At 38.8% G+C, this 26,170-nt stretch overlaps 1 pseudogene; it reads left to right on the top strand.

Moving 5' to 3' along the window:
• LOC139730741 (speract receptor-like) overlaps positions 1–26,170 on the top strand; it is a 533,096-nt pseudogene that overhangs the window by 342,280 nt on the left and 164,646 nt on the right.

Genomic DNA, 26,170 nt, shown 5'->3' with positions numbered 1-26,170 from the left:
TAGATACTGGAGTTGTGCTTTTTCTGCCAGACTGATACTGACAATAGCAGTCTTAGTAAAGCAAGTGATCAAGAACTCACAATCATCAAGGATGCTGCTTGAACGAGAAGAAAACTAAAGGATTTCAAGAACATGGTTGTTATCAGTCGTCTTTATAAGAATAAACTCATATTCGATTCCAAAGATGCATCACGCAAGCTCGTTTGGAACAAAATATGTTCCGCCCATTAATTTTTACAGACCAAAATAAACTGAACGCTCGCGGAAGCCTGTACTGATGTATCTAGCTCCAATCCTGCAAAGTTGCCTTGAGATGGTTTCATGTGCATGCGAAAGCAATGCAGAACGTTTCGATGCAAATGTTACAAATCAGGCCTACGATGTACAGCAGTGTGTGCATGTTAGCAACAATGTGATGATGCAAACCTTGCATGAATGTAGATTAATTCAGTTCGATTGAGAAATAGACCTTTCGACTCAGATTATGTTTCTTCGACAGCCAAAATATAAAGGGGTTAATGACTGAATAATTACCAAGTCATCCTTCGTTTCTGTTTCCGAGATTCCAGGATTTTTTTTGTTTTTTTTTTTGCTTGAGCCTGCAGAGTGGGTGAAGAGATAGATAAGGAAAGACATAAATTATCTTCGCAGACGAGATTTATGAAAGCTGCCACTTGATTTTACATTCAGCTGCAGATTGAAAATAATTATATACCAATTTATCCAATGAAAACGGCAAAGTACAGGGAAAGATTAAGTGACCTTGCACTAATCTATAGAGCAATGTATAGTGATGTGATTGCCCAATAACTTATCCTTTTCTTTTTCATGTCACCATGATACACTTTGATAACAAGACAATGTTTTGGTGGAAAATTGCATAGAAAATTGGTAAATATTTGCATAATTTATTATGCAAATGAGAAAATAAAGGTGTGTTGTTTAGTAGTTACAGTTAATTTATGTGCACATCTCTTAATCACACCAGGAATCATGAACAGGTCTTGATGTAATAACTGTTATGAAACATATTAATATATTGCGGCAATGCGTTGTAGAATCTCGAAACCAGCCTGGTCTACGGCCTCTTGAATACTAATTTGCAAACATATTTCCGTATAAGTGTTATTCAGTCTGTTCTTCTTTATTGATTGATTCCAGTACTTGATTTACCTCGGACTCTGACTACACTATAATGTGCACCTTGTTTGCCCGATAACTTAGCTGTTTTTCAGTACGCCAAGGTACATTTTGATATCAAGACTTTGTTCAGGGAAAATATTCCTTGTTAATGGCCAACTATTTGCATAATTCATTATGCAAATTGGATTATTAAGGTATTTCTAATAGCGGTTTTTCTTGTATCTCTTTATCACAAAAGAATCATCAACTTAGGTCTTGATATGATAACTATAATGATTCAGATTCGCGGCAATGTGTTGTAGAATCTCGAAGCCTGTCGTAGTTTAACCTTTTGCATACCAATTGCATACGTAATTGCAAATATTGTTATTCATTTTTTTTTCCGAATTGGTTGATTTCAGTACTTGATTTTCCTCGGACTCTGATGACACCATGTACACTTTGTTTGACCGACAACTTATCTATTTTTCACTACACCAAGGTACATTTTGTGAGCAAAACTTTGTTTTAGGGGAAATATGTTGAGAAAATGGAAAAATATTTGCATAATTTATTATGCAAATGGTATGCGTGTTTTATCTTAATACTTGAAGTTGGTCCTTGTATCTCTTTATCACACCAGGAATCGTGAACCCGTTTTGATACAATGATAACTATCATCAGGATTATAATTCAGATTCATATATTGCGGCAATGCGTTGTAGAATCTAGAAACCTGCCAGTTCTGTATCCTCTTGTATACTAATTTGCATAGATATTTGCATATGCGTTATTCAATTCTTTTGAATTGATTGATTGCAGGACTTAATTTTGATTAGACTCTGACGACACCATGTACTTTTTGTTTGCCCGATAACTTGTTAAAATGTATAAAAAAGGGGTGAATAAGTACTATACATGTGCATATGCGGTAATGCATTGCTGTATCAGCGGCAACTCCTAATTTGCGCATTTCACTTCTTCTTTTGCATATATAAGTGAATGTTATAAACAATTGATGACCTAGCTATTGTCTCTGCACCTTGATTTCTGAATTATTACTATTTTTGCATTGCTGTGGAGATTTTATGAAAATTAGATCATCGAAACACCTTAAAAAGCAATGGATTGGCAGCCATTTTGTTTATGCAAATTAGATGCTCTTAGACTCAAAATTCCGCTTGGGAACCGGAATTTTTGGATTCAGCGTACTTGAATTAGTCTAGTGAGATTTGGGGAAAATATGACTGTCAGAGGCATTTTTTAGTAAAAGTTGGAAACCAGTCTATTTTGTATAATTCAAGCACGCTGAATTCAAAAATTCCGGTTCCCAAGCAGAATTTTAAGTCTAAGAGCATCTAATTTGCATAAACAAAATGGCCACCAATTCATTGCTTTTTATGGTGTTTCGATGATCTAATTTTTATACAATCTCCCTAGACATGCAGAAATAGTAATAATTTCAGAAATTAAGGTGCAAATACAATAGCTAGCTCATCAATTGATCATAACTTTTACTTATGTATGCAAATTAAGAAGTGAAATATGCAAATTAGGAGTTGCCGCTGATACATGAATGCATTACCGCATCACATGCACATGTATAGTACCTACATGTTCACTTCTGTTTTTGATCATTTTAGCAAGTTATCGGGCAAAGAAAAGGTACTTGTAGTCGCCAGAATCGAATCAAAATTAATCAATTCAAAAGAATTGAATAACACTTATGCAAATATCTATGCAAATTGGCATACAAGAGGATACGTAATTGGCAGGATTCTAGATTCTAACGCATTGCCGCAATATATGGATCTGAATCATAATTCGTATCATTGTATCAAGACCGGTTCACGATTCGTTGTGTAAGAGATACAAGAACAGACTTTAAGTATTGAAATAATACATGCATCTCATTTGCATAATGGATTATGCAAAATTATATTTTCCCATTTTCTCAACATATTTGTACCTTGGCGTAGCGAAAAATAGATATCAGTCAAACAAAGTGTACATGGTGTCATCTGAGTCCGAGGAAAATCAAGTACTGGAATCAACCAATTAATAACTAAAAAATGAATAACAATATTTGCAATAACGTATGCAAATTGGTATGCAAGAGGCTATACTACCACAGGCTTCAAGAGTCCGGCTTCAAGAGTCTACAACACATTGCTGCAATATGTGAATCTGAATCATTATAGTTATAATATCAAGACATAAGTTGATGATTCTTTTCTGATAAGGAGATACAAGAAAAAAAAAAAGCTATTAGAAATACCCTAATAATCTAATTTGCATACAAATTATACAAATAGTTGGCCATTTCTATGGATATGTTCCCTACAACAAAGTCTTGCTATCAAAATGTACCTTGGCGTACTAAAATACAGCTAAGTTATCGGGCAAACAAGTTGCACATTATGATTTCGTCAGAGTCCGAAGTAAATCAAGTACTAGAATCAATCAATAAAAGAGAACTGAATGACGCTAAAAGGAAATATGTGTGCAAATTGATATTCAAGAGGCCATAGACCAGGAAGGTTTCGAGATTCTACAACCCGCAATATGTGAATCTGTTTCATAACAGTAATAACATCAAGACCTGTTAATGATTCCTGGTGTGATTAAGAGATGCAAAAATTAACTGCAACTACTAAACAGCACACACCTATTATCTCATTTGCATAATAGATTATGAAAATATTCACCCATTTTCTATGCATATTTACCACCAACACAAGGTCTCGCCATCAAAGTTGTCGGGCAATCAGATCACTATACATTACTTTATGGATTAGTGCAAGGTCACTTTATCCTTCCCTGTACTTTGCTGTTGTCATGGGATAGATTGGATTATTGATATCTTTAATCTGTTGAATCTAAAATCAAGTGGCAACTTTCATAAATCTCGTCACAATTTATGCTTTTTATCTATCTCTTCACCAACTCTGCAGGCTCAAGCAAAAAGAAAATGTAAGAAAAATCTTGGTATCTCGAACAATATTGGAAACAGAAACGAAGGGTAAACTTTGTAATTCTAGTCATCAACACCATTATATTTTGGCTGAAAAGAAACATAATCTGAGTCGAAAAGTCTATTTCTCAATCGACCTAAATTGATCTACATTTATGCTAGGTTTGCATCATCACATTGTTGCTAACATGCACACACTGTTGTACATTGTAGGTCTGATTTGTGACATTTGCATCGAAATGTTCTGCTTTGATTTCGCATGCACATGAAATCATCTCTTGGCAATTTTGCAAAATTTTAGCTAGATATATCAGTTGTACAGGCCGTAGACCAAATCAAAACGTTCCCATCCATTGTCTACTGGTGAAGAATGACCAGGTCTGGCACAATGAGCAGGATTTTCTTCTTTTTTTATCTTTTTTTTTAAATACAGGAGTATTGTCGTTGAACTGCTTCCGCGAGCGTTCAGTATACCTTTGTCGGTAAAATGCCGGAACATGTTTTGTGCCAAACGAGCTTGTGTGATGCATCTTTTGAATCGAATATAATATTATTCTTATAGAGACGACTGATAACAACCATGTTTTTGGAACCCTTTGGTTTTCTTCTCGTACAAGCAGCATCCTTGATGATTGTGAGTCATTGATCACTTGCTTTAATAAGAGTGCTACTGTTAGTAGCACTACGGAAGAAGGCCTCTTTAAGGTAGCTATCGGATCGATGTTATCTCTCAAGGGAGCAAAAGTAACTTGATGTTCGCAAGGTGGTGGAAAACCCAGGTCCTCCATGAAAAGATCCATATCCTAATTCTTGAGCAGAAATTCAAGTAACAACGTGGATATTCAAAAACTATACTTGATGAGCATATAAAGATAGGTAAAATGGCGACCATTTACGTCTGCTAAAGTGGAATCTTCTGTATGTAACATGGTTTCTAATGAGTATTCATTATTCCTTAGTTCTTACAATCCACTAGCCCTTAAAGCTAGAGGCCTGTTTGCTAAGAATGTCATTTCTATGATCTGAATCACACCTGGTAAGATATATCATAAGTCAGATCGACAAGGGAGCGTGGCGTCGTCCACTTAAGAATAAATTGAAATGATCACACTTAGTGGTTATCACTGACGGCGTGTTATCCATGTATATTGAAAACAAAAACAAAAAGGAACAGGAAGGTGTAAACCCCTTATTTCGCAGATTGCACTGGCCGAGGCAATTTCAGAGTTCGAACTGTCTTGGAAGTTGACTAAGTTACATTCTTATAACAGATGTAGAAGGATCAAATATAGGTAGATGTGTGCCACACGTCTTTTTTTTCCCATTTCTTCTCCCTCACTGCTATCCTAACATCGCTATTTAAGTTTATCATGATAAGGCACGGTCAGAGTGGCAAAAGATCGCAAAGTATAAGATTGCGAAGTCTTCACGATCTTTTGTTGTTCAGTCACACTGGCAAGAGATCGAGAAGTTTGGCGAGGACAGCATTATAAAATGAAATATCCCTAGCTGAATTGGGAAGTTTCGCGGAAAGTTTGCAGTCACACGTACTTGAAAAACTTCAAGATTGCGATCTTAAACATTTCCATAATTTACCAATTTGGCCGCGCCTTTTGAGATCTTGGAGATCGCGATCTTAAACTTCTTAATCTTTTGCCAGTGTGTGATCGCAGCTATTCTTCAAGTTTAACTTTCAAATGGATCCTTCTCCAGTCTTATATATATATATATATATATGTATATATATATATATATATATATATATATATATATATATATAATCTAACGGGACTTACAACATAATTCTGTTTATTCATTGAAGCATCAGTAATGTTTGTTGTGACATTAAAGGTATTTTTCGACCTGCAACAAAAAAAAAACGCTTCAAGAGAAAATAGAATGAAACCACCTATCCCATTTCAAACTATGGACGAATGTTTGCTATATATAATCATATATAATCATGTATATATCATTACTATCATTATTATCATTATTATCATAATCATTATCATTATCATTATCATTATCATTATTATCATTATTATTATATACGAGACAATAATGATGACAAAAGATGTCGCATGAAGCCGGCTGGTGGGAAGCTTTCGACCTTGGTCTTCTTCAGCTTTATTATTATCATTATCATATATTATTATTATTATTATTATTATCATTATTATTATTATTATTATTACTATTATATATATATATATATATATATATATATATATATATATATATTTGTATATATACGATTACCAAGCTCTGGTAACAGGTTAACTGGGAAATAGAATTTCCGTGCTAATGCTACAGATTTGCATATTGGAACAATACAATAATGGATGTTGCATATGAACAAAATGGCATTGATCGATGACATCCCCCCCACCCATAAAAAGTTGAGTCATGATCCGCGTAGAGAGAGTTTTCATCAATTCGTTTTGCGATTATCGATGTACTAAAGATATTTTTCATGGAATTAACAATTTTATGGCAATTATGCAGCTATTTTTTATGTATTATGTTAAAATTCATTCGCTTAAAAAAGATCCGCTTTTTTTTTTGCCTTAGCGCAATCGATTTTGGTCAAGAATTGGGTTCCTAACTTGAATTCTTTAAAAAAAATCCAAAAGGACCTTTTAAGAGAATTTGAAAAAAAAATTAAATGCTTTTTCCAGCGTATATAGGCTATTGAATGAATTCATGAAGCCTACATATAGTTTGCATACCAATTACAATATTTGCATTTATTTTGATACCACTGAGAAGGGATTCTGATTTCATCTAACCCTCAAAACCTTAAAGTCTATATATCTAGTGTTTTAACTTCCCTCTCAAGAAAAAAAATCAAAAAAAAAATCTTCCAGTGTGAATATATATTTATCTGCATATTTCAGTACTAATTTGCATAATTATGAAAGAAATATACTATTTCCCACCTGAGAAACGTTTATCCCTAAAGTTGCTAATTCCATTCTATGTACATGGATTTCAAATCACTTTTTTCCAGCTCGTTTACAAAAATGAAAAATAAAGAATCCAGAAAATGCGTGTCTGAAACTCACAATTTCTGTGGCTTGGCAGCCATTTTGTTCATGCAAATTAGATGATCAAGATTTGTGAATTTCGCTTGGGAACCCGAGTTTTCCTAACCCTCAAAACCTTAAAGTCTACATATTTAGTGTTTATCTTGCCTCTCAAGAAAAACATTGTAACAATAACTCTTCCAGTGTTAATGTATATTAATCTGCATAATTTGCACTTCTTTCCCAGTTCGTTTGCAAAGAATTTCTAGAAAATCCGTGTCCGAAACTGACAATTTCTGTGGCTGGACAGCCATTTTGTTTATGCAAATTAGATGGTTAAGATCGGCGAATTTCGCTTGGGAACCGGAGTTTTCCTAACCCTAAAAACCGTAAAGTCTACATATTTAGTAATTAATTTGCCTCTCAAGAAATAAAAAGTCAAAATTACTCTTCCAGTGTTAATGTATAGATTTATATATTTATCTGCATATTTCAGTCCTAATTTGCATAATTATGAATGAAATATACTGTTTACCACCTGAGAAACGTTTAAATCCCTTAAATTGGTAATTCTATTCTCTGTAAAAACATTTCAAACCACTTTTTTTTCCCCAGCTCATTTGCAAAGAATTACTAGAAAATGCGTATCTGAAACTGATAATTTCTGTGGCTTGGCAGCCATTTTGTTTATGCAAATTAGATGGTCAAGATCGGTGAATTTCGCTTGGGAACCGGATTTTTCGGATTCAGCATACTCAAATTAGGTAAAAGAGACCAGTTCCCAACTTTTACTAAAAAATGCCTCTAACACCATTTTAGAAAGCTCTTTTTCAGAAATCCCACTAGACTAAATTATACAAAATAGACCGGTTCCCAACTTTTACTAAAAAATGCCTCTAACATTCAAATTTTCCCGAAATCCCACTAGACTTAGGGAAAAGTTGTAATTGATAAATTATCAACAACAAAAAGACTTTTGTGCGCAAACTTTGTGGGAGACTATGGAAGACATCACCCCCAGCTAGTTGGCATATGTGGATACGAACTCTATCATTACTCGGTGAAAAAAAAAAATGAAACTTTAAAATGCAAGGGCCGACTTTGAAGACAATTCTCGCAGTTTGTTCGTCTGATTTCACTTTCCTTAATAAGTCAACGTGAAATGGTGTTCGTGGTACGCAAGCGCGAATATAGTCGAAGAGGAATCCTCGTGAGTATGACAATCAAATCTATATGGACAGTGTGTTATTGTCCATATAAAAAAAAAAACCCTCAGCAGTCCATCATATTTGATTGGTGTGTTACCTTATTTGTTTTTCGGAGAAAATATTGATATTATTGAGCATCCCTTCAGTTCACTTCCTTTTTTCGGCCTTGGTCTTCGGTCTTCATAGAAAAACAGCACGCATCGTTTCAATATCCTCACCTTATCCCAAATACTTATTTGCTAATTGAAGCCAAGTTATCGACGTGATTCACGTGTGTGCAAAATGGGCTTCAAAGCTACAAAATGATGGTCGTAGTTGTTCGTTTTCTAGGAATATATTACTAACTTTGTATGCCGCTGGTTGTTTTTCTCAACATCTTGGGATGTTTCAGCTCTACTCCCCTGCTACTGCATCTACAGCGCATTGGAAGTAATTAACGTAATTGATATTTGACTGTGCTGGAACTAAAAAGACTCCACATGAAAAGGGTAGTTTCACTTCCGTGCGTGTTCTTGACTAATAACACAACACGCGACGAAATAATTCATGCCATAACAGGCGATCTTTTTGTCTGGCCGAGAGGTACAACCAGCATTTCATGGCCAACCAGCATTTCAGGGCCAACAGAATTCTCTTGTTGGCTAATCTCATTATAGTACCTTTCACCACTGCCAACACATTGGCGTCTGTTAATTTAGTTACAAGGATTAAAGCTTTCACCTTCCTCCGATGGGCTTGCAACGCTTGCTCATATTCAACATCTGTTTCAGTGTCGTTTGACATAATGTGACCCCCCCCAAAAAAAAAAAAAAAAAAAATCATTAACTACTTCCAGTTCTTCTTCGTGTCTAACCATACTAGACGACATGCCACTACAGCATGTACAAACGAGCAAGTCAGAATAATGTAGAAAAAAAAACATTTATATATGTATGATATATACATGCACATAAATGTATACATATATAATATACGTATATACATATATGTATATAAATATACATAATACATATATGTATATATATATACATATATATGTATATATGTATATATGGAGGCGGGGATGGAGGGAGACATATGGAACAATGTTCAATCTAACGTTGAATGATCACCTTGAATTTCCGTTGATATCATTCTAGCTTGCATGTTCGACCTTATGAGCGAGAGAGTGATTTACCGCAGGGAATCTTATACCTGTCACAATGTTTTAATTCAATCGTTCTTGTGCCCCCCCCCCAAAAAAAAAAAATGCAGAAACACACACACAAAATAACCAACCAACCAAACAAACAAAATAAAATAATTCTTTTCACCCGTGGATAGCTTGTGTGACGACGCTCCGAGGAGTGCTCTCGTACTCTCGTCATCGTTGTCCTTCTGATGAAAATACTTAATTGCCAATAGAGCATTGGAACCATCGCACGAAAAGTACAGTCACATCAAAATTGTATTCATTGTAAAAAGGATTCGCCGATGTAGTTTGCTTTCTTGATGTAAGGGCCCTGTCACACCTTTCCGGGCAAGCTACGCGGGCTTGTTGCGTGTGGGGATTTTCCATTACGCAGGACAATTTTTGCTGGCGGACTGGGATTTGGGCGAGTTTTGCATGCGTCTTACCTGCTGGACCCGTGTTACTTAGGTTCTACTTACGTGCATTCCGTGTGACCTGCGTGTCAGCCGCATGGGTGGCGAGTGAGGGCTGACAACTCGATGAAGAAATCCCTCTGAAGGAATTTGATATGGCAGAAGTCCCACAGAATGTCATCATCTTGGCCGCAGCCGCAGCACGCAGAAAATCCTCCAGCGTGCTGGAAAATCCCTACCCGCAACAGGCCCGCATAGCTTACCCGGAAAATTGTGACAAGGCCTTCCCATGAAACTACGGGCTAATGGGAGAAAAGGCGCGAACATGGCCAGCATCATGATCGTAATGCTTAAACGTTTGAAAATTGCCATTTTAGTTATACACGTCTGTGGTGACATCGCCTTTTCCAGCTATTTTCTGATCAACATCAACAACTACAAACGGTTTTTTTAAAGGAGGGTTCCAACCTGGTATCATGTTGTTTTTTTAAGAAAAGAGAAAAAATCAGAGAAGTAGACCAGTGAAATTTTTTGGGAAAAAAAATCAGATACACACAAAAATCTATGAAGTGATTAAGTTTAGATACTAATACAAATTGGCAACTCTGTGTGACGCAGGTGTTGAGCAGCTCTCCTTTTGTTTTTTGTTTATGCGCAAAATTTCACTAATTTTCATTTTCTCATATATTTTGGTACAGAGAGGACATATTCGCTGGCTGAGGAGGGTATGCAAAAACCTGTTACTCTCAGCATAAACCAAAAACGAATCTTAAGAAAATTGTTGTTGTGAGAATATAGAAGATTTGTTACTTTGTTGGTATAAACGTACGGAATGGAGAACAGCTCAACACTTACATGTACGTCACACGAAGTTGCCAATTTGTCTTTCTCTAAAGTTTATCAGCTTCATAACTTTTTCAATGTGCCCTAAATTGTCACTGATCTTCTACTATCAGGATGAAATTCCCCTTTACATGCTATTTGGGTGGCAAAATTAGCTATTTCATTTCCGCGGCGATAAGGGTACTGCAGTATATGACCTTGCAGATCTTGCGTTATCTATGTTTTACAGCAGCTTAGCAGACAGTTTCAAATACAGCCACAGTTTTCCTGTCTCGGATAGCCTCACATAATCATCTACGTCCAATCCGTTTTGCTCCCTCTCCTATCATGTCCGATGTCTAGCGAACAGTATGACTGACTACAAACCAAAGCTCTCTATCGAAAGTACTATAAAGTGTTGGAATACAGTTGTGAAAACGGTCTCAGGTGTATTCTGTGGTGCTGAGGGCTGATATGTACACTCCATTCTTCATGAAATTGCTTTCTCATTGATTTTCTTCAAGAAATAAATCCTTACCTACAAGTCAATACTAAACACATTTACGATAACACATTGCAAAATATGTTCAAGTTCAACTTTATTTCGTTTTTCCACAGTAAAATAATTCTATAAATCTCACTTTCTTCAGCGACAGAAAAAATGCATGTAAATTTGTACGGAGAAACCAATAATTGAAACAAGTACAGTAGGGATACATTGCAATGTTTGCTGAGGTAACGAAAGTGAAATTATTGTCAATATGCACTGTGTTATTCGAATGTAAGTGAGAAGACTGGAATCATGGTTTGGAATTAAAAGGGAGAAAGAAATCATAGTGTCAATTTTAGATGTTGCCATTTTGATGTAAGCATGAATTGAAACTTTTGTCACCAAGATATATGCTAGCACGCATCAAATAACGATAATGGACACACTTAGTTTCCTGTGGACATGTGTGTCTCCTTTACACTCCTGCACGCTTATGATAGTTGTGGTATAATAGAGACCCTTTACACCTCCAAGCTGTCCCCGCAACTGTTTGTTAAAAGTGTTTCATGCCAATTTCATTTTACTCTCACAGTCATGCGTTGAGCCGGATGTAAGCAACAAGAAAACATATCGGACATTTGCACGTACCACACCCACCGCAGAGAAAGTTGCCGAGTCAATATTGGCCCTCTTACGGCATTTTGAATGGAACGTAGTCAGCGTGGTAGCAGCTGAGGAACTTCCATACAGACGAGTTGCCGAAAGGTGGGTTTCTCCATGTGCTATTCGGCAAAGTTTGATCATTTTAATAGTAGTGATGGAGGTAGTGATAATGGTGATCAGTTGTGTGTTTGTTTATTTTTGCTTTTATGACTGTTGATTTCCCAATCCTAAGCCTTAGATTGTGAGTTCATGCAGTTGAAATAAGTTGAAATAGTTGAAATAAGCCTGTTCGTAATTTAGCTCACATGCACAAAGGCTGTTCCTGGCAACCTGAATTCATAGGAACAACTAATGTATACAGTGGATTCCAAGTATTGAAGGTTTTTTTCTTTTTTTTTTCATCAGGAACAAGCTAATGGAAAGCTTGTTAATCGAACCGCAGGAGAGAAGCATTTATACATTTGACTACATTAGTAAATCAGTCGCGCAGGGTTTTTAGACACATTAAAAAATATCAAGACAGTACAGCTATTCCAAAACGGTATAGCCATACCAGGGAGGTGTTACAGATGGAGAAGGAACTACTACTGTCCTTGGAAGTTATGCTCGGCACTGAAGAGAAGTTATTCAATATACAGGTGGTACCCATATGCTTTAAGAGAGCATTCAGTAATCAGAACTAGCGTTTAGCTCTCTCAAAATGCACTGTTGAAACAAACAGAGAAAAGCACACTGGAACACTTTAGTTGAGGACTTTGTTTGCAAAATTAAATATGTCATTTTCAAAGGTAGAAGACTTAAATGCTGAAATGTGCGCATCATTGAGAATATATATATATATATATATATATATATATAGGGAGAAACTGTAGTTTTCATTTCATTTCAGTTTGCGCATTAGAGGAGTACAGAAGTACAAGTTTATAATTTTTAATTCTCTACAAAATTTTTCTAAATAACTCATTTCATGAAAAATTGCGTTGAAATGCAACTTGTAATTCAATGAAATGTAAAACATTTTCTTGGTCTCCATATTCCGTCTTGGAGCGCTAGCCTCGCCGAGTATAACTTCAAAGCGAAGAGGAATGTTAAACACCCCGTTGTAATACTTTACAACTCCCAAACGTGTGTTTGCATGGATTATAAAGAGTAAATACTCCATCAATAGACCTCCCTGGCCATTCGATGGATTTATGTGTGTAAACGCTGACTAACGAAACGTCGTGTAAAGATGCAACGGGTCAACGGGCACTAGAAAAAAGGAGGGTCCATGGGTAAACACTCACGCATAGCATGCATTCAGCAAGCTGGAAGCACATGACGCTCTGGCAGTGCAAGCCACCCGGTGCAAGCACACTTCGCACTGTCAGGGGCGGATCTAGCTTTTTATAAAGGGGGGGGGGGGTTTGGGGCGGTATGTGAGGGAGCGTAGCGAGCGAGGGTGGGAGGGGGGGTTATGTTTTCATCGGCGTTATCGGCGTTATGAGGGGGAAGTTATGTTTTCATCGGCGTTTGTTTGTTTGTCTGTCTGTCTGTTTGCAAAATAACTCAAAGAATTGTGAATGGATTTGAATGAAACTTGCACGTAATGTGGATGATGACAGAAGGAACAGATGATTAAAAATTTGTGTAGTCATCCGAGAATTTTTATGGATTTTTGAAGGATTTTTTAATCTTTTGACAGATAAGGTCAATGAACTTGGAAGTTCAAGCTGCGCGTATATGAGGTTTGCATAGATATACGCACACCAAAGCGCGTGTTCTGTTCTGCCTATCTCTTTTTTTGTTTGTGTGTTTATTTTTTCCCCTCCGTTTTACTGGATTTCTATCGTTTTCTTAACATCTTCTTCACTGTATTCCGATGTCTCTGTTACTAGTTTCCTCAAAATTATTGATTATATTGAATGTATTACATAGGCACAGCATACAAATCTTGTATATATTGTAAACAATTATTATGTTATTCAGGTAAAACATAAATGTCATTACCAATACCACACATCACGGTGCGCTTATCGCACTCTTGCTCTAATGGCGCCTATACATGTATTGCGTTTTCTCTCTCTCTCTCTCTCTCTCTCGCGTTCTTTCTTCCCCCGTAAAGCTTTATTTCTACGTCATTTTGTTTCCTTTTCCGTTTTTTTTTACTGTATTTTGTTGTGTCTTATTTAACAGTGTATTGAATATTGGGTCGATTGCATTCGCATGTTAGACATATCATAGTTCGTAAATATTGTAAATAATTATTATAATGTTATTCATGTAAAACAAAAACAGATTGGATATCTCCAATGCCAGTCATGGTGACATGTTATTAATCCATTGTCATTGGCATTGTCATTACCATTGTCACTATCTCTCTCTCTCTCTCTCTATATATATATATATATATATATATATACACTGTTGGTCATAAAGGTGGAATATTTTTTTCGAATTTTAAAGGCATATTTATTACATTATTTGTTTGTTTGGTAAGTTTGTCTGTTCATTTTCCATCTGAGAAGATGGCTGGATAGCCCATATTAAGCTATGCTGATAAGCTGGTTTTCCATGGGGTCCAGTTGGATGTGAGGTGGGACCACTTCACTGGGTTAAACACCCTGCTTTATGCGATGAATGAATGAAGCGGGATCTTTTACGTGCATGAGTTGTGACTCTCTCACACACGGGACCTCCATTTTATGTCCTATCCGAGGGACACAGTGGTTTGCCTCTTCTAGAGGGGACGGTATGATTACACACAACATTGCTCAGTCCAGACTCGGGTATCGAACCCGGGTCGCTTGGGTCGGAGACAGACGCGCTACCGACTGAGCTAACTCACCGCCCTGTGCTTGGAAAATAATATGTTTGATGTATGTCAATCACTTTATTTTATCATCATGCCCCTTACCCACTTTCACAGTGATTTTTAATGAGTATATATCTAAATTACTGGAAACTATGGGCATTTAACAACATTGATAATATTACATAACAAATTCTATTAACAAAATATTGGTTTTAAACCTCATTCAATTTTCCAGATGACTTTTTTTGTGTGATTCCATGGACAAGTTCACATCAAATCCGATTCATTGTTCTTAAGATTTCATTGACATCGGGTATGTCCACCCCTAGCACGAATCAGAGCGCGTAGACGTAGTGGCATACTGTCCACCAGGTTGTTGATGACGTCGACAGGTATGGCTTCCCACTCTTCCCTCAACGCAGCTACCAACTCCTGCAGATTTTGAGGAATGACCTATCTACCGTTATGCATGTTCTATTGGGTTCATATCTGGCGAACAGGCTGGCCATGGCAACTGTACAACCCCCTCTGTCTCTAGGCATTCTCTAACTGCACCTGCCCTGTGCGGTCTAGCGTTATCATCCTGTAGTCGGAATTTGAATCCGTACACACGTCTTGCATATGGAAGGCAGTGGAACTCCAATATCTCCCTGTAGACAGCGGCGTTTACGTTACCATCCGGCACCACAAGTGGCGTTTTCCTCCGTAATGGATTCCGGCCCAAACCATCACTGAGCCTCCTCCACCTGTCCTTGGGTTGTCTCGTGGACACAGTCATCCCGAAGGCTTTCCCAAGCTAACCGACGAACTCGCTGTCTCCCATCTCTACGGTCAATGATGAACCGGCTCTCGTCCGTGAAGGTAACATGTTGCCAATGTCTCTATTGAAGCGTCCTGTGCTGCCAGGCCCAAAGGAGACGAGCAGCGACCCTGTGGCGAACCGTCAGGCGTGGACATCTAACCAATCGTCGTGCTCGGTGGCCATGTTGTATCAATCTGCGAATGACTGTTGATCTTGAAACGTTGATTCCATAATGTCTCCTCCACAAGCGTTGAAGGCGACTCAAGGGTAATTTCCGGATTCTGCGGCAAAGATTTAACAGTTGGCGATCATCTCTTCTTCTTGTCAGTCTGGGACGTCCGGGTGATTTCCGTGGCCGCACATTTCCTCTCTCACGGTGATGTTTAAGGATTTTAGAGACTGCACTGCTTGTAGCCCTCCTGCCTCTTAAGTGCTACCACTCTCTCGTGCATTGCCGTTGGCATTGGACCAGGCATAGTCTAGGGGGGGGGGGGACTATGTACCGATTTGTAATACAAACAGTACAGGGCACTGGGGAAAAAATCAACTTTCTTTACACGTGCTAAATCAGCAAAAGGGGCAATATTCCAGTTGCAACAGGGCTTTATAGTCTGTACAAGGTAACTTTATTACGTAATAACACATTCCCCATGTTCAAATATCACATGAATAATGGGGTATCATTTCGTAATCGATACCAGTTTGTCTGCAGACAGCCTTTGAAATGCAAACAATACTGTCGACGTTTATTCAATACAAAATTATTCCACCTTTTTGACCAACAGTGCAGTAAATAATTCTATACTTCGTAAAGATTGCAAATAATCATTATAATGTTATTCATGTAAACAGATTGGATATCTCCAATACCAGTCATGGTGACATGTTATTAATCAATTGTCATTGGCACTGTCATTGCCATTGCCATTATCATTGTCATTATCATTATTATTATCATTATTATCATTATTATTCAGCCAAATGAAAATGACGATAACAGTAACATAACATACAATCACATGGAAATAACACAGTTGATGTATGACAAAATAATACACAGTTGACGTATAATACAAAGTATGAACTGGGAAGCAATACATGGGCTAGGGCTCACAAAAGTAATTATTTTACTGTTGCCCTTAGGCATGTGAGCCTTCATGTAATGCATTCCCGTACACATATGCAATAGAAACAAAAGAAAAAAAGAAAAAAGGAAAAGGGATAATTGCACAACAGTATAATATTGTGCTATACACATACATATATATATATATATATATATATTTAAAATTCAACATTAGAGAATAAGGAAGTCCAATCGCGCACAAATGCTTGAGTGAGCACGAACAATGGGTGCGTGACGTCATCGCATTAGCATAACAATAGGTTAACTTGCATAGGAGGTCAGGGCGCCCTCTTCGGTAACTAGGCAACGGGTATAAAAACAAATCGGGTGTTGATCGGTCGTCATAGCAACAAGCAAACACTTCACGATGGAAGGCGTGTCTCTGGTAACTGAGTAAAGAGTAAACAAACAAATTGCGTGTTGATCGGTCGTCATAGCAACAAGCAAACACACCTCTTGATGAAAAGAAGGATTAAAGGAGCTCTTTTGTGTGAAAGTTATTTCTGGAAGAGAGAACAATGCACGTGCTATCGCGATTGTTCGAATGTTTGCTTGACAACAAAACATAGATGACGTGGCTGCGTGGATTATGGTTAGCAACGGGAGAAGTGTTACAGTGGGTATAAAACCGCGCGCGGTTCAAATCCTCAGTCATACCTCTCACACTGCTCTTACAGCAACGCGTACCAAGCATATCAGCGACGTCTGCAGCTCTCTGTTCCTACTGTATAACGTAAAATGAATCCAAGTATCTACAATAATGCGTCTATGGCGATTGAACTCGGCGAGGCTACGCTCACAGACAAACAACGTCAAAAGGGGTGGCAAGTGGGCTACAGTGAGAGGGAGGAAAGAGCCTACTTTTTTAATGCAACTCTTGGCACGACTCAATGGGAAAGTCCGGCCGACGATGTGAGTAGCGAGACTGACGGCACTCAATCCGGTTGAAGGAGCAGAGGCCTTTGGTTCCCACGGCTCCAGCGGGTCTGATACCTCCCCCGACTCCCAAGGCAGCAAGGTATACATAGGATGTGGTCAGATTTCCAGAGTCTGCAGTGCCAGACTTCGTAGATGTCTACGATTTTGTAGCCAAGTTCGACCGCTTTTTTTAGTTCCTCACTAACCCAGGTAGAGAGCAGGGCCCTTTCTTCATAGGAATGGCCACAGGGTGTTGTTTGTTTGTCACTGGTGCACGCTCGACAGAGAGGAAAGAGAAGTTTACCCTCCTCGCTTCTGTAGGGGAGGACAGGATGAAAGAGTTGGCATGGAGGACAATGCCAATGTCAACGTTGTCCGTGATCACGGTGGGATGTCCTAGCGGAAACTCGGCATACTTGCAAACCCAAGGGTGTAGACTACAAACATCGACATATTTTATGCGTTCATCATTCTGTACCCTATGGTGTAATTTTAGCGCATTTGTTCTCCCCCCCCCCCCCCCCCCATAAGATGCTTCGCGCTGTTGGAAGGGTTCCTGGAACTGGAGAGTGTCAACAAAATTTGCCACCGCCAAATCTTCCTTCAACATTTTCCTGAAATGGCACTCTCACATGGTTACCACTTTGTACCCTTGCTTTTGTATGACGTTCAGCCGGTACATGGTGCGGTCATATACATCTTGGACCGTTCCATCGGATCCCGGCAGAACGACATCCCGTCGAGGGTAGCAGCGTGGACAACCGTGCCACAGATCCCCCAAAAATTCGTAAATGATGTTCGTTGTCCTGTCGTAACCATCGACGCGAAACCTGCCGATACGATGCTCTCCCCCGTTCTTAGCATGGTCAATGCGTATGTCGTTTTGGTGGCTAATGCACTCCAACCATTTCATTGCCAGAAGAGAATGCCGATTATTCCATCTATACCCGTGGGTAGGTATGACACCTATGGAATTTGGTTTCAGAAATTTGGTCCTAAACACGGTGTTACAGGCCGAGGCAATGGTAATGTTTTTGAAGGGATCAATATTGCCCGTTACTTTCATGAAAAGCGTACGAAAAGCCATACAGCCCTCCATGAGAATTTGGACGTCGGAACGACAGTATGCCAGAATTTCTTCTTCAAAGTCAAAATGATCGTTCCTGTGTGTTGAGTACCATGCTTCGAATTCTAAACGCTTTCTTTCAGACATCCCATCGGGATCGTAATAAGATTTGTCCGGAAGTGCTCCCTTGTAGTGTTGGTACTCAGTTTTATTGAAAAAAAAGTGAGGAAAAACCCCTTTCTTCAACTCTTTGAGACCAAAGGTAAAGGGAAAAGAAGAAAGAAGCATAGCGAGAAAGCTCAGGGAGTCAATGACTTTTACATCATTGACTGAAAGGCTGAGAATCTTAGCACCAAACGTTGTCCCCCTTATCCGCAAAACAGTCTTGACACACTCTCAGTGCAATACACAAATTTGGAATGTGTTTAAAGACAGGCCCGTGGTCATTTTGCGCCACTTTGTCATCCTGTCTGCATTCGAAATAAAAAAAAGATGAATTTTTGTTTCTTGGATTTCTGCTTTTCCTGACTCTTTTTCTTGTTCTTTTGGTTCGGATCGGGAAGAGTTCTCATAAAACACTGATGGCCTTCTTTGATCACCCGTGTTTTGCATCGCTCGCAATACCCCACCCTACAATCGTGTTTTTTCGGATTTTTCTCTTCTACTGTCGATTAAAACGTTGCAGTTCTTGCACCTGTGCAACAGTTGGCAGATTGATCGTTGTTTTTCAGTGTGCAAGGGTGTCCGATGATTTTCGAAACACTTTTCGCTCTTGAAACACCTGCCACAGTCAGGGCACTGTACCCAATTCTCTAACCGACAGTTTTGTTTGCTTTTGCAGCAATTGCACTTATCGAAGCAGATGTGCTTCGATACTTCATCGTACCCCTTCACGCAAACCCTACAGAAATAGCTCTTACGGAGGAAAGCGGGCGTGGCGACGATGACGTCATAATGCCCGTTATGGAAAAAAAAGGTCAACAATTTGCCATTCTCCCGTCCCTTGTATATGAGCCCATGCGTTCCACCATTGACATACACAGTGATTTGGTAGCCTTTGTCATGGAGATACCTCTGGAATTGTTCTATTTCGGGTAAACCACATTTTTTGGCTTTGTCCACACCAGCCGCATCGTATAATTCCATGGCTTTTAGAGTTTGTGTTTTAAATCTAGCTGGTTCCCTAATCCGACGGAAAGTTTGCGGGTCTTCACTTTTATTGGCATGGGCCATAGCCACGGCTAAAGCCCTCCCGCAGCAGAGATTATCCCTGTTCGAAATGTGGATAAATCTCTTTTTCTTTGCGATGAAGCGGTCCAAAGGGATCGTATTTTCACTGGATTTTCCTCCCTCGGGCATCTGAATGTGGACAATCTTTAGATTAAATCCCCCCAAAAGCCGAAAATCTTCGTTTGACTGCATAATTTGCTCTATGATGGACAGGATTCATTCCACCGCCAGTTGATCTTTTCTTGTCAGAGGTATGCCCGCATCCTGCTTCAAATTGGGAGATGATATGACAAAGCCTACCTCATCGCCTTTCTCAAAGTTTGCCGTTACACGCGTTATGATGCTTTCAAACAATGCACTTACCATATCGTGTATAGCGTAGCGTGCCAAAAGGGTCTCTAAAGGGCGTATCGTCAATATATAGTCCGTGATGCGCCCTCTGAAACGCTGCGCATCCCTTTCTTCCCTCAGCTGAATGGAGTAGAACTCTTGGATCCGTTCCTGAAAAAAATGAATAGCCGACATGAAGATATGATATCACGCCATATAATACATACATAAACACATACATACATACAGATGTTATTAGGTGATCTTAATACGTATATCTGATGCCTACACTTTCCGAAAGATTTTCTGACGCATTGACATCCCTCTGCGAGACATCCCGATCCGATATCTGACTGTCGGAAGGTTGGTCAGGATTCTCGGCACTCGTTGACTCCATTGGCTCGGAAAATAAATCCCTTTGTGTGTCTACGATAGAGTCAAGTTGAGAGGGAGCGTTGAGCGAGTTGTCTGTCGGTGAGGAAGACTATGGTGGGAAGGTTTCTTGCGTGCCGTATATATCTTGGCTCTCGAGAGTCTAAGATTGTTCCCGCGGGGTCATCTATGTCAACACGATGATACAGAAAAAATAGGACAACAGTGAGGCTGTCACGACAACGCACTATCCTATATGAAGCGGATAAATATGTATTGTGAGCAGACACTTACTACCACGTTATCACCTTGGCCAGCTTGGGGAATATCGGGATCGGAGGAGTTCCCTTCCTCTTCACTCTCCAACTCATCCCAGTTGAGGAGTCTCCTGCGCTGATCCACCGCTTGCTGCCTCTGTTCTCTTCTTCGTAGAGGGGCTGATGTTCGCGCTCGTCTTGGCTAGACCATTCAGGAGTCATGTTTCCGGACAAACTAGAAACGACAAGACAACCGGAGAAAAGTCTGCTTACAATTTTTGTCACAATTATAGAAATCAATGGCATTAACGGTCATGCGCTAAGATGCCAAGAACAAAAGATTATGAATGTCTTTGCGACCATATGTTTTCATGCTTACAAAAGTACACGTATACAAACGGTTGAACGTAGAAATATTTGCCTAAAAAGACACGTTATCTTGCCAATATACTCCCTACCTCAGTCACAACATGCATACACCTTAAGTGCACATGCTTGGCTTTATCTATAGTTACTGTCAATCTCGTTTAATATTTTAATATGGGCAACACGTTCTCGTCTCACCTGTTCAACGATGAAATCCAACGAATAATATGTAAAATCGATACACTTTTCTGGGTGCCAACGTCCACTGCAAGTCAGAACTTGTTCCGATAATGTCTTCCAGAGTTGCTTCGTCGTCAGGCTGCGGAACTCGAATGATGATGCGGTTGTCAAGATGGCGATATTTATGGAAGTTTTTTTTTGTTTGTTTATGTCCCCAAGACTCCGTAGTAACAAAAAATACCACTGGATGACGGGTGCTATGAAGATAAGGATTATAGTTCCTATTGATCATCACCCTCTACTACACACACAAAAAAGAAAACTCTGCCCTCCATGCTATTTGCACAGAAAACCCCTCGCCGAACGCTGTCTCTGTTCGTCCCTATAATCCCTTCACACACACTTTGGGTCCGAGGAATCTAACAGTAGAGACTATTTGCGATATCGATTACTTTCTCCTTGGCCTTTGCTATTACGCAGGAAGCTCTTGCTCCATATACGTTACACAGTATAGCGCACTACAGGTTGTGTTCGGCAGATAGTGACGGTGCAATCAGTTTCATGCTGACCATGCCACGAAGGCGTCTCATTGCCGCGGAAACATACATTCTGCAACGTGGAAACTGCCTTTAAATAATACCTGCATCTCTTGTCTACGGATATCTCGTCCTTTAAGCATCTCTTGTCTGCAGATATCTCGTGCCAGAGTTAGTTTGGCCGTTCACGCATAGCTGTATAATAGCCATGAACAACGAGTTGCTGAAACCGGCCAAGGTTATCGCCCTAACACAGGTTGTGTTTAGTCAATGGAGTATATAGTGACGGTGCAAACAGTTTCTTGCTGACCATGCCACGAAGACGTCTCATTGCCATGGAAACATACATTCTGCAACGTGGAAACTGCCTTTAAATTATACCCGCATCTCTTGTCTACGGATATCTCGTGTTAGGTTCCCCCTTAACTCATAGCTGTATAATCATCATGAACAACGGCCTTCTGGAAGGAACAAAATTGGTAAGTCCATATTATTTACCCGCTTTACACCATCAATGTCAAGAAAGCGGGCACTATTTTGCCGCGGCAACCGAGAAATCATTCAAATGCGCGCCATTTTCTTCCTTCGTTCCTTCAAAAAAACAAACGCCATACGAACATCGTAAGAACTACGCAAGATTTTGTAGGGTCGAGAGACAATTCTAGAAGCCTTAAATTCTTACGATGATTGTAAGAACGACTTAAGTCGTTCATAGAGGGCTCTTACGTCTTTCGTAAGAATGCCTTACGAACGTAGATTCGTACGGCGTTCTTACGAACAACTCTTCGAGTTTGTAAGGCGTTCGTAAGGGTCTCGTAAGGCGTAGGTACACAATTTGTGCAACTGTTGAGTTTTAGGGGGTATAAAGCCAAACGCGCGAAGTTCAAATCCTCACTCTGTTCGACCAGAAAGTATCTCTGTTAAATATGGGACCAAAAGGGAAGTCAATCAAAGGGAAAAGGGGGAGGGGAAGAAAAGAAAGGAGGGAGATGAGAGGAAGGAGCGAGAGGGGGAGAGTTGAAGCAACAACCTCAAGAGATGAGATGGACGCCCGAAGCGTCTTTTTACCAACTTGACAAAATGTACCAAAAAATCGTAAAATCTTCTTACGGATGACTTGAAAGTGTCGTGAGTTGCGCGTACGACCATCTTACGACAAAAAGAAATCGCTAATGGCCGTAAGTCTGACGAAAGAACAACGCAAGGCATTCTTACGAAAAACGTACGAGTTTTTAATAATAATAATAATAATAATAATTGTTTTGGATATAAACTCAGAACATAAACTCAGAACAACTTCAGACTCTCTTGAGAAACGAAGTGTTTTTCTCTTTGTGCAATGGCCTTTATAGGGTTCGTACGATTGTCGCAAGAATGCCTCAAGTTCTCATTACGTCATAGGGCCATCCTACGATTTTTTTTATGTTGTCGCAAGAAAGTCGTACGTGAAGCTTACGGCATTCTCAAGTCATTCGTCAGAAGATCATACGAATTTTCGTGTATTTTGTCTGCTCTCTTCCGATTGAAAGACTTCCCTGTTGGTCTCATAATTATTTCTTTGACAGGAGATGCTTCCTCGTCGAACACCATGAACAGAATGCGGATTTGAACTTCACACGTTTGGCTATATACTCCTACAACTCAACGATTGCATCAAGTACTCGTTACGAGCACCTTACGAACGTCTTATGATCGCCGTATGAATCTCCGTTCGTAAGGCTTTCTTATGAACACCGTAAGATCCCTCTGTGAACGTGCAGCCTTCGTACAGCCTTGAACGGCCTTCATAAGAAGAACTTACGAAATGGTCTAAATATCGTTCTTGCGGCAGTGGTAGCAGTTCGTAAAGGCATTTGTGACTGAGCCTTTACGAACAGTTTAAGGAAGGTTTATGAACGCCGGCTCTTCTTCTTAAGAAGATGTTACGAAATGATCTAAAAATTGTTCTTACTGCGTTCGTAGCAATAAAAAGGCATTGTAACCGAGCCTTTTCCTGTTTTACACGCGGGCGTGTTCGGCACATTGTAAGGTTCACATTTTATTATTTTTTTTCTTTATCTAAGAACATTTTACTTCTTTTCGGCATGCTGCGCTCTGTGCCAACGTGCCTTACTTGTACCAGCATGCACATGTATTTTAATTACTTAAGTACTTCAGCACATACATAACATATCACACATTCACTCGACGGCTCCACGCTAGTCTAGCAACGGCGTGCTGTGTGCCATGTGCAAAATCCAAGTCCCACAGTGGGCGAAAGCGAGAAACGGCGAGGTGAACCGCTGAAGGCTTTTTGAAGCATTTGCTCTGCGAAATTTTCTACCAGATTCACAAATAAAAAATGAAAAAATAAATGAAAAAATAAATGAAAAATTTGAAAAAAAGGATGTTTTTTGTTTTTTAACAAGTCCACTCCCACATTTTGCTTCTGTGAAATGACTCGGCGCGATCTCCATCTAAAACCTCCAGCACCGGTCACAAATACATCACGATCATTATCATTATTGATAGAACAAGGGTTGAAAAAAAAGTAATCTCCATTGATCAACAACTGTACTCTTGGAGCCATGCGAGTAAGGGATAGAGCTACGAGAACACCTAAATCTTCAAAAATGCTTGTGGGAAGTTTCCTTACGCGTAAAATCCCGAAAGAAGTTTATTCATAAAACGCTGTTCCTTGAATTTAAATGGTTGCAGCTTAACTCAACGTCTAGTTGGAATTCTGTGTAACAAACAATCCATGATATTAAGGCAATTGTCCTTTACAACTAGATGTTTTTATATACAAAACGGCCAGCCAATAATCATCAATAATTATATATTTAATCTAAAGTAAACTTAAAAAAAAACCATCCATATAAGTTACATTGAGTTAAGCTAATGAAATGTCTTATTGCGTCTATGATCTTTACGTGATAATGTGTGATGCTTCTTTCTTGTACGCAAGTAGTGATGATATTATAAGTACATTGAAGTCCTGATCTAATCTATTCTGAAATGACTGCACGGAAACACATGTCAGTCGTCAGTATATAACACAAGTCAACCATCCTACAATACATACTCATTAACTGACCTACATTCTAAACAGACCTGCTGCATTGTATAATGAAAAAATCATGGAACTTACATAGAATCATGGAACACCCATACAGTATGTCCCTCCAAAAAAAAAAATACAATTGGATTTTCGGATTGATAACTTCCAGTGTGAATCAACCATCTAAATGCTACTTCGGGGTCTTTAAATATTCAATTCAATTCAATTCAATTCAATCATAGTTTATTTCCAATCATCGAAAATCAAAAAACATAGTACAAAGTATACATGTGTTGAAAGAAGAAGAAGATTCATGTAACATATATACGAGACAAATTATAGAACAACATATAACATGTACAATATTTAGGAAAAACACTGTATAAATTCTTCGTGGGCGAGCGGAATATAAATTCGATTATGGAAAATAGTGATCCACTAAAAAGCAAAGCTTGTCGGACGTGGATCGCTAGATAAATAATGAGTAAATTATATGCTATTCTATAATAATATACATGTAATTATTTTGAGATACACCGGTTGGGAAAAAAATATAGAATACCAATGCTAGTGCCCGGACACTGCTCACTGAACCACGTGTACCGGGAAAATATGACAAGGACAACACGTTCGTACACACATTCGATTACCCACACGTATATATATAACATCTTAGTTATTATGTTGAAAACCCCATTCAATTTGAATAAGTGGTCAAAGAGAAATGCGGATCGTTGTAACGCATGTCATGGGTCTGAGTCTTCCAAGTTAGGTACTTGGATGCTCTTAGAACTGCATAATGTGTGAACACAATGGACGGAACTTGGAGGGAATGGATTCCTGACATGCTCTTCAAAACTCCTCATTTCTCTTTGACCGCTGAAGCAAATCAGATGGGATTTTCTGTAAGATGTGGGTAATAAGTTATAATTTCATACTCTGAAATTGTATTTGGATTGATTCACTATTTTCAAGTTGCGGAGGTTCCCGCTGTATTTATTTATTTATTTTTTTATTTATTTTTTTTTTTTGGGGGGGGGACATGTAGTATAACATAGCCATGTCAGTAAACTATGTTGACACGAAATGATTCATTATTTTCTAACAATTTCAACAACTGGTCTCTTCTTAGCTCTATCTGTAGATTAATACAAGTTACAATCTCTAATATGACATGATTACAACAATCACAGTAAGATGCATTTCAACTGTCATCTTTGAACAATGTTTAAGAAAGGCATAATGCATCTAATATGAAGCC

The sequence above is a fragment of the Diadema antillarum genome, unplaced genomic scaffold (genome assembly GCF_040938485.1).
Source record: "Diadema antillarum isolate AM-2024a unplaced genomic scaffold, OU_Dant_1.0 seq00000331_RagTag, whole genome shotgun sequence".
Classification (NCBI taxonomy): Eukaryota; Metazoa; Echinodermata; class Echinoidea; order Diadematoida; family Diadematidae; genus Diadema; species Diadema antillarum.
This window is presented reverse-complemented; position numbering and strand designations above follow the sequence as displayed.